Raw genomic sequence first — 13,490 nt, forward strand, 5'->3', positions numbered from 1 at the left:
AAAGTGTAATTTGTATTTAGACACGAGGATGGCACAACTCATGCCATGTGCATATTTAAGTGGGTATTGATATGTGACCACGGAAGTACACAGATTAGTTCACGTGCTGGGATTCAAGTGAATAATTAATTGGTAATTGAATCCCAGCACAATTGTGTGTATGTATAGATGCATGAAGCACTCACTCGGGGTTGTGTGTTCGGGAAGTGGAGAACTGGTGAGAGAGAGGAGAGTTAAATAATAACAATTGCTACAGCGTGCTGGAAGCTCCAGCGCGGTACTTGTTTATTGGGTTCGTCCACATCTGTTTTGTCTGTCTGTTCGTTTGGCCAACGCGTTATTTTATTTTCAGTGTTGTGCGTTTTGTTTAAATGCTTTTTGTTTGTATTATTATTTAATAAATAATCTGAATGCCACTGCTCAGTTTTCATCCACAAGCAAAAGCGTGTTTCTGTTCCTGGTTCTGACGTCACCCCTGCAAAGGCACCCTTTCACAGTACTATATAGTATTTAAATATGTATCATGCACTTAAAACATTAATATGCGATTTATTTTTTTATTTATTTTTTAAATGATTACCTGAAAAAGATCTGGGTACCCTGGTATTTATCGTGGTGGGTACCCAGTTTTGGATTTTCTACCCATGCCAACCTCTAGTGTGTGTGTGTGTGTGTGTGTGTGTGTGTGTGTATGTGTGTGTGTATGTATGCATTTGTTTATATATAGTCCTTAAATTCTGACATGTGATTTGTTTATATCCTCTTTATAACTGAAAGTGAATTCCAAAATATACTACAAAACAAAGATGCTGCAAACACTATAATTGTCATAAAAAAACTTTGCTTTCAGTGTTTTCTGACTTCCTAAAGTCCAACCTGACTCTGTAAATAAATACACAATGAGAAAGTCAGTTGGCTTCAGGCATTATAGTCCCCTGTTGGTAACTATAGTTCTTCCCCCAGGTCTGTAGTTTCCCCACTGTAAGCCTCCTATTAAATATATATATATATATATATATATATATATATATATATATATATATATATATATATATATATATATATATGTACATACACACACATGCATGCGATTTAGGTAGACATGCATGTCTACCTAAATCGCAGTTTTGCGGAAATTGGGAAATTGAGGGGTCACCGCGAAATTCACCTCCTTTTAGGGGCCAATGCATACTGGACAAGTACAGAGAGGAAACAAAAAAGAAACATTGTTTAAATGTTGCTACTGCACAACACAACGATGCAAACTACGTATCTTCCTTTTGTAGATGGCAAAGTATATTACTTCGCCATTCTGTGTGCATTGCACTTAGGCAAAAAAAACAACAATAAAACCCCATCCTTCGACAAATAACATTTCCAAAAAAAATACTCCAAAGCAGTTAATGTTTTTGTTTACTGTTCAGATTAAAGCAGTGTTTTAATCAGCCTATCAGTGCATCTGTACTGGCTTTTCTGTGACCTGTACTGTACAGTAGAGGGTGGGACAAAGTCAGTGCTGTATTGTTTTGATTGAGGTTGTTAATCTAGTTTTCAGGTAAAATACCAGAAATGGATGACCAAGCAAAAAAGCAAAGTATATTTCGGCTGATGGTGGTGTCAAAATATTTTCCAAATAAACTGTACATGCAGATGGAGGTAATTGTTTTGCCCATCTTGTAATGTGTCTTTGGAGAAAGTACGATTGATCGCTATTTAGCTTCAGAATCACACATTAAACAAAAGGCTACTACAGAGGCTGCTGAAACAATCACCCTTCAGAAAACAAACGGAAAAGTCAGCGCAGAAAAAAAGTATTCCTGTCGGTTGTAGCCAAGTTAAATCAGTACTACAGGTACGATATAGCACAGCCACCTCACTTCAAACAACACGCTGCTAACTTTTTAAACAGTTAGAATTTTAGACCCAAGTAGGCACGTTATCTTTGTTTTGACTCTGTACTAATGAAATAAATTATTGGATGGGACAAATTAACATGACAACGAACATGCTGCATATATTGCCTTTTTTAAAGTATGCCAGATGCCAATTCAGTGGATGCAGAAAGTGCAGTGTATGGGCAAGGTCACACCAGACAGAGAATGTTGGCAGCAACTGCTGGGGGAATTTAATAAATGACAGCGCTCTGTTTTAGTAAGGATGTACGTACCACTATTTTTAGGCTTTTATGGTGCTCTGAAATATTGTTTACTTAGGTTTATTTAATGTTTAAACAGGTCTGTGAAATCCTAATTTTATTCCATAACCTACCTGCGAAAAATATGTACATTTTATTTCAATTTTAAGTAGACACCTACACATACATAAATACATACATATACACACACACAGTCTATCTGCCTGTTCTCAGGTTTGAGATTGGTGTATGACACATACTGCATTAATAATTAGGAATCGCCTTGTCCAACATCATGATTTATGCCTTCAAGGACAGCAGTGCACACTGAGAAAGTGTCCGTTGACATTCCCTTGCTTGTATCCTGTTTTCTTGATAATGGCTCCACTGTTCAGTGAGGTACAGGATGTTGCTGCAGGGTGGAGCATATCACACAGAACAGAGCAGCCTTTTGACTCTTTTGTCAGGGAAGCGGCAGAGTGGTTCGTCTGCACCCCCAAAGACTTCAAGTTTTAAAGTCGAATGAATGCAGGTTCACAGGGCAATTGATAGGATTGCTTTTACCCTGAAATAGCAACACCTGTTTTGCCATTACAGAACATCATTTGACTTTTTTTTACCATTGTGTTATGTTTATTTTTGATTGGGGGGCATGTCTCAGCAGTGTGTCTTGCACTATAAAAGGGTCCAGCTAACACACCTCAGGGCAGCTGTAAGGTCTAAGGACTCCACGCTATCCAGACAACGAACAGTTAAAAACCCAGACCCTCCAATCCCATGTGTCTAACCAGGATTGGAGGAAAGAAGCTGAAACTGTACTGATGACCGTGTGTGTGACTGGGGTGGGGTTTGTTCCATTTGTGTAGGAACAGGGATTTGTTTTGGGAAGTTCAGTAGTGAGTGTCATACAGTTATTTTGTAAAGCTGCAGCCACCACAGTATAGTAGTTACTTTATCTGCAGGGTTGTTGCTGGTCATAAAATTGACTTCTTACCTAATGTAGCAGCCATATTGGGGGTCCTGTAATAGAGACAGCACACTTTGAATTATTGTCTCAGTATTTGCTACACAGCTGTGTTCTTTTGATTTTATTACCAGTATTGGTTTTACTAGTAAAAAGGCTTTAAACTCAGGCCATGTCAATGATACAGTTCACGTGCTTTGACATAAGGCTTTTATAGTTTGGTTGTATTCTATTAGTTTCTCAATAAAGCTCAATTACATGGCCATTAACAGTATCTGTGTCAGTGCCACTTTTTTTTTTTTTTTTTTTTAAATCTGTGGATATATTAGTGACCCATCTTTTTCACATTTACATTTTACTTCATGATTACAAACCTTTCAATCTGATATGACATACCCCTTGGACTATGCTACCATTTCAAGTTTATTTTTTCCTTGGAACTGAACCAGAATGAATTTAATATGAAGCCATAATTCGAAACTTTTTTTTCCCCCACAAAATATCAGTAGTTTGATCAACGATTTGATAAAAAATTGATAAGGAAATAGTTTGCCTATTTTTTGAAAACCATGAAAGAAACCACAAAATGCAATTGTAGTACTTTGCAACATGGATCCATATGACTCTTGGTCACGGTATATATATATATATATACAGCGCATATATATATATATATATATATATATTATATATATATATATATATATATTTTAAATATATTTTCTGCTTGCATTAATATTTTGCTAGCAGCAAAAGTGGCAATTAAATAAATATGGTATATGCAAAATGTAAATCTTTTAGTTAAAACCTGTGCAGTTGTTACTTTTAATGGCTTTCATTTGCCATTTCAGCCGGAAGTATTTAATATCCCAATGGTTTATTGATCAAAAGGGTTATATTAATAACGAGTGGATTGTGTGCTTTTTTTTTAAATTTCTTACAGTCAGTAACTCTTGATATTTCTGTTTTGATGTGGTTTCTTATCACCATGGCAAGCCCAGGGTCATCACATATGTTGAAAGCAGATTATAAATGCTGGATTACATGGCAGAGTTTTATTTCAAAGACAGACAAAGATTTTGTATCAGAGATGAGTAGCAGGGGGTCCATCTGAACTGTGGTCGGGTCAGGTCCGGTCCGTCTGAACTGTGGTCGGGTCAGGTCCGGTCCATCTGAACTGTGGTCAGGTCTTATATTGCCCTCTTACTGCTGAATTTTTATTTATTTTTGTTGTGTTCAATACTATATTGTTGTGCAAAGAACCAAGTGTGTTTTTTTTTTTTTTTTTTTTTTTTTTTTAAAGAATGTTTTTGTTCTGTAGAAGTTCTGTTTGATCAGAAAACATTTATAGGACTTGGACTCTTATACTGAAAAATAATCTTTCGAAACCAGGTTAGAGGACCACCGCTAAAGTACACATGGGTACGCACAGGAGAAGCTCTTGAGTAGAGCATGGAATTTTTTTTCCTATACTGAAATTGCAGTCTACTTTTTAGATCAGTTTACAGGTCTGTTAAAGAATGCTTCCTTTTTGCAGCTTGTGTGCTGATATAGCACCCTATGGGGCAGAAAAAAATTGGTTTCAGGTCAAATTAAATGTAAAAAAATGAACACAACCGTTTTTCAATTTCAATTGCAGGGAAATATCTGCTGCCTTATGTTGCTGCACAGCAAGCATGGACATCCCCAGCCGATACCTCCAACCTGGTCCGCATGCGCTCGCAAACCCTTGGGAAGTCAGCCCCTTCTCTCACTGCCAGCCTGGTGAGTAGCATCGTCTTTAGTTTGGTCTGCCACATTAATGTAGAGTGGCAGGTTAATGTGGGTGATGTTATAAACCGAAGTCTTGAGGGTATAAGATCCCATGACATTTTATATCATCCTGGTTCTTTCTCCAATACAGGTACGGCAATTCAGGGTACAAATAGGAGTGAATAAGATTTTCTACGTTGAATGGTCAGTGCATGTGACTTAACCCTTGATTTGTCAATGAAGAGGGGCTGCTGACAGGCAGTTGGGATGAGGCAATATAGATCCAGTGTTTTGTTTTGACAGTCTCTTCAACCAAGGGCTTTGCTGCAATGGCAGAGATGGGGAAAGCATTTGGTTGCAACTGCACACGAAATCCCTTAAAAATGGGAAATTGAATTACATTTAATTAGAAAGGTGATGGTTAGCAGAAGAGTGAAGTCTAATATGTTGAAGGCTTTACTCCTTCCAAATGGAAGTTTCAGAATTCTCAATGGCAGAGGATGGAATACACCTGCATAGTGAGAGACTTTATCTTAAATCTTTCATAAAAAAGAATTGAAAAGATACTGTGACAAATATGTTTAATTCTTGAAGGAATGTTGAATATGTTATTTTATAATACAAAAGGGATTTCTTCAATTTCAGATTACAAAAAAATAATGCAAAAATAATCTACTAAGTTTAGCTTTCTAAAAATAAGATGTATCCAGAAATAGAAAAATACAAAGACAGCAAAAAAAAATGCCGTATTAATGCAAAATGCAAAAATATCATTTATCTTTGCAATTTCTGTAGAGGCTGGGGTTAAAATATGTCTTACTCTTGGTCAGAAGTGAAACCAGTTTGGTGGTCTCCACTTTGCCCTTAGTGGTCAATAGTCCACATTACAAGCACCAATTTTATTACGTGATTCGAAAATTCCTGAACCAAGAAGGTTTGTACTTATCTTCAAAATAAATGTCTAGAGTGGGCGCCAACTCAGCTCGACATTTGAGGCTTTTATCTTCACCAGATGCTTTCCGGGGCAGGTAGATTTACTTTGTATTTTGTGAGTGACTGGTGCCACTAAAATGCAAGATGTTTAATGTCATTTTATATTTATCTTTTTATAAAGAGCATTTAAAATGTTTAAAAACAGTCCAGTACATAATTAAGTCTGCAGCTGTAGAAATTACTTGTCATACTCATAAAAATCACAAGAGGGGGCAAGTGTATGTTTTACTACAGCTTTTGAGCTGAGTGCAGGCTTGTCAAGAATTTGTATGACTGTGTCTGCTATGCAATAGGGGTAGAACAACTGCTAATTGCAAATAGTTGAAAAAGAAAAAAGTGAAACTGGTCAAGTAGTTGCCACTTAAAAATAAAGAAATAAATGATTCATGTATTTGATAATGCCTGTTGCTCTGTTTGTGAAGGTAGTGCTCTGCTCTTTGTATTTCATAACCGTTTAGAAAACTAGTTGTTAATGTCCTACAATGTAATTTGTACTTTAATTGCAACCACAATCGCAGCTGTACGTCTGTGGATCTGAACGCACACGCTTCACATGACTAACTGATTAATCGACTAGCAGTTTCTGAGGTCAACTGTCACTTTTCTATTCTTCTAGACGACTGTACGGTTCTACTCCTGTGTGCATTTCACACATGTTAAGGCTGAATTCATTGAATGGTTACATTTGCACACTAAGTAGATGATATGCATAGGATCCCTGGGAATGTAAATCACAGAGCTACTCTTTGGTTGCCTTTTTATGCCTAACAGTGTGCAAGTGTAAGAGGAGAGATTATGATTAGTGTTGATCAAATGTCCATGTTTTATCTAGAAGTTCATGGATAGAGGTGTAGTGGCCACTGATTCAGCTATAGGAACCTGATCTAAATTATTCAGAGACAATGGGCCTGCTTTTCCACTGTGGGCAAATTGGCCATGTAATACATTTACTATGGTGAGGGCAAGTTGCCAGCGATTTGCCCATGCAGGAAAATATACAATCTAGAAATGTGCACATTACCTCTAACATCAGAAGGTATTCTACCATATTTTGATACAACACTAGTGTTCTTTCTGAATATATCCATATAGCTACCAAAGTTTATTTCCTATTGCAGTCATTTAGTCATGTGATCACATGCAATATTAATAGATAAGACATTTTTCTTAAGATTCTTGTTTTCAGAATTGATCTTAACCAGCAGAGCACTATTTACATTGCGATTTTATTGAGGTTCTGTAAGCTTGAAGCAGTGTAATTTGATCTAATGGGCATTCTGCATTGCGAACATTGTGCCTTTATTAAGTACTGGTGGTGCTTTTCAGAGAATGCTGTAATTTTCTTAAAGTGCTTGTGTTCTGTCAATTTATCATCTTACGTGCTGTTGGCTTATTGTTTGTGGTTTTTATTTGTTTGTTTTTACTCTGAGATTAATTGAATCAGGGCAGAGGGTGTCTGAAGCTGTAATGTTTTATTTGATTCAATCAGGGACGAATTTTAAAGGCTTTATGTAATTTTGGGGTATTTTTTTTGGCTTTTAAGATTCTGTTTTATTTACCAATTTAGCACTTCATGAAAACGTAATTGTTTTAAAAATACAAAACACAAAAAACTTTAGCAGACTCTACACAACGCTATAACATATATAAACAATATGAAAATCGGTTTAAATGCCTTCGACATTCAATTTTGTGACAATAATTCTTGCAATATAGCAGTTTCTGAGATTTCTGGAGGCTGTGAGGAGAGCATTATTTATTATTCTGTCTGGAAGTCTACAGAACTACGAAGAATAGGCCCCAGATCATATTTCAGGAATCTTCTGTAACCAGGAAAGCATACATTTTCCCATTTATAGCTGTGTTTATTTTTTTTATTTTTTATTTTTTTTTTTAGAGCTTTGTTTTGAGGTGGTTTTTTTTATTTTTTTTTTAAATCATACATCAGTTTCAAAGACGCAGGCACTTTTTTTTTTTTCTTCCAATTGGCACTTAAAGACATTTTATTGAACTCCTTTTGGGAAATGCAATTAAATAGGAATGCTTCTGGCATTCTGCAGCTCAATGAAAATTAAAGAGCGCTTGGATGTATTCTAAAACACTGGAAACGGCTTGTAGCATTTTATGAGTTTTCATAGGCCTTCTGCTATTCAATATTCTATAAGATTTACCTAGGGATTTTAAAACATAGGCAGATTAAATCTATAAATTGACAGCAATACACTGATGCAGGACAGGTGAAATCAACAATGCGATAAACTTTTTATTCTCCTCCGTGGGGCCACGTAACACACAGCTTCCACTTCCCCTTACCACATAGTACATAACCTTATTACTCCACTTGAGAAAAGTACTCCACTGAGGGAAGTACTCACCCCAGGCCATGTGTGTGCAGTTGGAATTCAGAAAGTGCTGCAGCTGAGTCTCAGAAAAACCTTGAACTTCTTACTGGGGTTTTCCTTAACAAGCATGCTGCCTCAATAACATTCTATGACATTTTCTGATTTATTGCTGATATGCGTGACCTCCATTTGATTGTTGGATTCTATGTGTAAACTGTCCTTCTGAACTTGAACCTCCTTGTCCGGTAAACAGAACCACACGGAGATCCTGTGTTTGTGAATCGGAGTGCCATGCATACTATATTGGAAATAATCACTGTTTTATATACAGCGATGCCTGACTTTGTTGGAAGTTCCTGATTGGCATGCTTTGTGTTAATACACAGTGAATGGTGAGCGGCATTCTTTAATGTATCAAATACGGTTTAAATGTCACAGACTCGTCTCCACAGCACAGACATTCGAGGGATGAGTTATTTGGAGTAGCACATATGCAAACGATGCTCATGGTGCAGTACGTGCATGTGATGTGTGGCTTTTCTAAGATCTATTCCCAGCAGCTCCAAGAAGAATATACACTAGCAGAATTTACTGACCCTTACAAAGCCAATAGCATACAAGGCCCTGTTTGTCTTGTTTTACTTGGTTATATTTATTCTGCTTTTTAGTGCTATTTTCACAAATATTATTTTATTTCATCTAGTGTCTGACATTTTTCCCATAGTCAGTCTCGGCTCTACCTTTCTTGACATTCAAGTAGCAGTGTTTAGGGGGTGAAATGGTGGTGTTGATGTTGTGTAGGTAATGCTGTGGAATAGAAGTTTCCATTTATAATGGGGTATTATAAACCTCTCTGATCGTCTATTGTTTTGAATGGAGCAGTTATTGTTCTTCAGCTCAATTATCTAACGGGTAATGACATTATTCTCAACCCTACACTATTAAAAGTATTGGCTTTTCCAGAGCTGCTTGCTTATGCAGGACTTCCAAGCCGACATACAAAACAAGAGGGGAGACGTTTTCAGGTTTTGCAACACAGTCATTGACTTAATTGACATCTGGCATGAATATGATTGGCTGTAGGTCTAACGCAGGTGTCTGGAGGCATGTTGTATTCTGAATAGTCGTTACTAGATTGCGTGGACCTCTGATTGGGTGAGAGAAATACCGAAACCCAAGGTTTGCTTGGCTTGCCATAAGCTCTGCTTGTAGAGTACTTCTGGTATTGTCAGTTTTGGTTCCAAACCCTTTGTAGATTGTCACACTTTGCAGATTCTCTGTTTTTCATTGGGTAGTAATATACATTGCGTCTCAGCCTTCATTTTGGTTCAACAAGCAATCCTGTAAACCATGTCAGACAGCTGCAGAGGCATGCCCACCGTGAGGGGAATTAACATGTTTCAGAGACATTTTCATGCACAAATGACCAGTTTTTAATGAAATTCTGTTTTCAGGAGCGCCTCATTAATGCTTTAAGAATGTGGGCAGAGAATGAAGAATCCCTGGACCCTGAATTCTTTGGAAACCCGCTTGGGTTTTTAAAAGTCATTTTATCCCATATGAGCTTGTTTTAGACCCTAAAACATACACAGTTTGATTCAGAGAAGGTTTAGTTATATACCTCTTTTGAGGTGGCCTTCCTTTTTTGGCATTCTGATGTGGTTTAGGTTGAAGCATATTGGACATTAAGGGGAGAAATGACAACTAAAAAACGTTTTAGACATGTAAGTTATAGTGCTACGGTGTATTCTTAGCAGTTGTAGTATACAAATAATGCATCTTGTATCCTTAACCTTTAATTATTTATTTATTTTTATTTAATTGTATGTTTGTTTATTTACGCATTTTTGAAGGACAGCCATGGTTTATCTTTTCAGTTAGGGGCGTAGGGTGGTTGGAACATGAGAAACCAAGCAAAAGCTTTTCATTCAGTATGTTTACATGACAAAGCGTTTTCCGAAAACTAATTTTTTTCGGAAAACTGAATCAGAAAACATGATTTTTTTAAAGCGTCACCTGTTCTGTGTTTACAGAAAATCTCATTAGAATTCAACTGTTTGTTCGGAAAACGCAGGATATTTTTACATGCAAAGTACTGTAGTAGCCGAAGTAAGATTTGAACTGACTGGATATTTCTGCAACAGAATGGAGACCAATCCAATAACTCAAGTACTTTATCGAACAGTCAGATCTTAATTTAAAAAAATACTATACTATACCTCTATTCAGATTCCCCAAAATGTGCAATCAGCCTTTCCAACAGCTCATCCTGTTCTATATTACCAGTTTCTTTTGCAGACATTGTTTTAAATTCTCACGTCATTTTAAAACTGGAAAACATGTGGAGACTTTAACAAATGTATTACTTTATCCTTAACTAGACAAATGGATGCATGCAGACTGACTGTTATTATTATTTTCTGACAGATTATTATTATTTTCTAAAATCACATGCAGGAGAGAAGGGTCAAAGTGTGCACATGCGCAGTATGCTATTTCAATGAGTTTTCAGAAGTGTGTTTACATGATATACATTTTGTTAGTTTTCGGAGTTTAATCGGAAATTTCTAGGTGCTGTTTTCTGAAAACTGACTTTAGGAATATTTTGATACATTTTCCGAAAACTGTTTACATGACTTTTGATTATCGGAATTCTTATGCTCATGTAAACGCACAGATTGATTTAATGTGCAAGCCAATCATATTGAATAAGAAATACTGCTGAAAGAATAGCGCCTATTGGTATTGTTAATGGAGCAGTTCTCATACATTCGCTACACATCGTTTTATATGCTTTGATGTGATGCTTTTTGAAACTTATGCTGAATTCTAATTGCAACCAGATTGTCAGGTTGTATAAGGAGTGAAGTACCCTTAGAGCATTAGAAATATCTGCACAAGTATGGTCATGTACTATATGATGAGTTGAATCCATTCTTCAAAACAAGGTTCTGTGTGTTTTAAAGTAAACTGCTTAAGGTTAAAAAAAGACAACACAATATATTTGCTCTGCAGGCAGGCCCCTGATATTTCCATTTCTTTTTCTTGAGCGTTCTGCTCCCTCCTCTTCCCTGCACTGCAAAGATTCCTTGAAGGGCCCGACTCTTCCCCATTCCTGATTGTCACTGTTACTACAAAAGAGGTCTTTGGGGGCCAACAGCTTTGCCTCCCAGTCAGTTTTTATTATTTCTTTTATATCACAAGCTTCACATGAGTGACTAGTAATTTATTTTGGCCTTGCTTCTGTTAATGATTTTTGGCGAACATTTTGCCATGTTTATCATTTTGAAAAAAACGCATCGTCTGGCAGCAGACATTGGCAGCTGGAGAGCGTGTCTGATGTCCCAGTGCCCTCCAAGCTAAATACAAAACAAATGGCATTGCGCAAGCTAGAAAAAATACCCCTTTTCCCTTGTAATCACTTTTTAAAATTGGAAAGAGTGTTTTTATTATTAGTATTATTATGTTATTAGTTTTGTTGCAACACTAACATTAGCTGAAATTCTTTGGATTCTGTGGTGGTGGTTTTTTAAATTTATTTGTTTATTTTTACCAGTATGTAATTCTGGGACTTGGTTGCTGGTCTATATGCCTGCATTTAGAATATGAAATTAGAATATGAAATTAAACTGCGGACATACAGATGCTTTAACACCCCCCCTCCCCCAGCAGTCTGCTACAGACATCCTAATCCTATTAGATTTGTGACAGGAGGAGGTGGATCAACATTTGTAGGGCTGACCGCTACTGTACTGTTAGTTTCCCTCTGCCTTCACATAGATGGAGTCTCACTAAACTCAGCCAGGGTGTTGTATGAGCTCCAGCAGACTGATAACTGGGGTGTATGTTGCTATGCTGATCACCCACAAGATACCTCAACATATTTAGACTTTGCACATTCCTGAATTCGGCTGTTATTTTGGTCTGCGCGGTTGAGCTAACCTTGGTCCCTTACTGAGGAAGCATTTAACTAATCCCCAAAGCTAGGTTATTATTGTTCTAGAACATTTTCACAGCCTGTCCTTTTTATATCTTTTCCCCCCAGGCATGTACTGCTCCTTGAAATTGTATGTGCATCACTCCTCACCCTGATAAAGTTTGACAGGAAATCAATACTTTTTTTTTCACGGTAGATTTGGAGATAAGATAGTCATAATCCTGATCCAGGGCATTGTCACTGCCTGTGAATTCACCTTCATTTTTACTGCAAATGATGTCCGTAAAGGATAACTGTGGTTTTCTACACTATATTAGGTAAATGTTATACAAAGAAAACATATCTTGTGTGGATGAAAGACAAAATCAAAGCAGCAAGATTGATCCCCACCCCCCCAAGGTCATTTGTTATCATTATTTAACTATTTTGAATCATGTTTTCACTCTTGGCAGTTTACAAATCCTGTGCATTTGATACGAGATTAGTTATATCTGGTAAACCTTGAAATTCTGTTTTGATGAGTTCAGAGTTGTTGGTTTGATAGATGGAATCTAAAATACAGTAAATAAGTGAATACGGGAAATGATTTCATTAATCCTTTTTAGGGAATTGGAATACACACATGTATATTCTGGCTGGAATTCAAGTTAATATAATGAAAAATAAAAACATGGCTCTTTAAATGCTTAAAGCATTGGGGACAAGATCATCTTTACTTGAAAACATATGATATAAATAAATCTTGAGGTGATCATCGTGAAATATATCATGACCACTGCACAGTACAGTGTGTGTTTTGTTCAGAGGTTCCAAAAATTTAGTTTTTTTTTTTTTTCCCTATTCATTTAGCCTGAATTAAGTGTGTTATAATCCCTTAATGGTACTTTTAAGCTTGTAGTAATTTGAGGGCATCATTATACAATCTAATTATTATTATTATTATTATTATTATTATTATTATTATTATTAGCTAAGACCTCCATATTTAATACAAAATAAAACCAATTTGAATTGGCATGTACAGGCTTTACATTCCCCTGCATGGTGCAGCATATTTTTATGCCATCTGCCTAAAGAGAATGGGCTGTCCAAGCAATCAGTGGTCACATCTAATTGCAAAGGTATACAGTTTCAAATTCATCTTTTTATACAAGCCCTTTGATTGTGCATCAGCACACTCTGAAGCCTAGAAGCGAAATATTTCATGTATTCAGATAAACATTACAGAGGACACACATAGACGCACACACACCACTTTGACCTGTATCTTACAGATCTTGCTATCTGTGTCTCTCTCATTGTGCTTTTATTGTCCGAAATAATTTGTCCTCTGTTGGAAAGACAGTGAAAGTGAAGGGGGGGGGGGGG

Source organism: Polyodon spathula, chromosome 1, assembly GCF_017654505.1.
Source record: "Polyodon spathula isolate WHYD16114869_AA chromosome 1, ASM1765450v1, whole genome shotgun sequence".
Classification (NCBI taxonomy): domain Eukaryota; kingdom Metazoa; phylum Chordata; class Actinopteri; order Acipenseriformes; family Polyodontidae; genus Polyodon; species Polyodon spathula.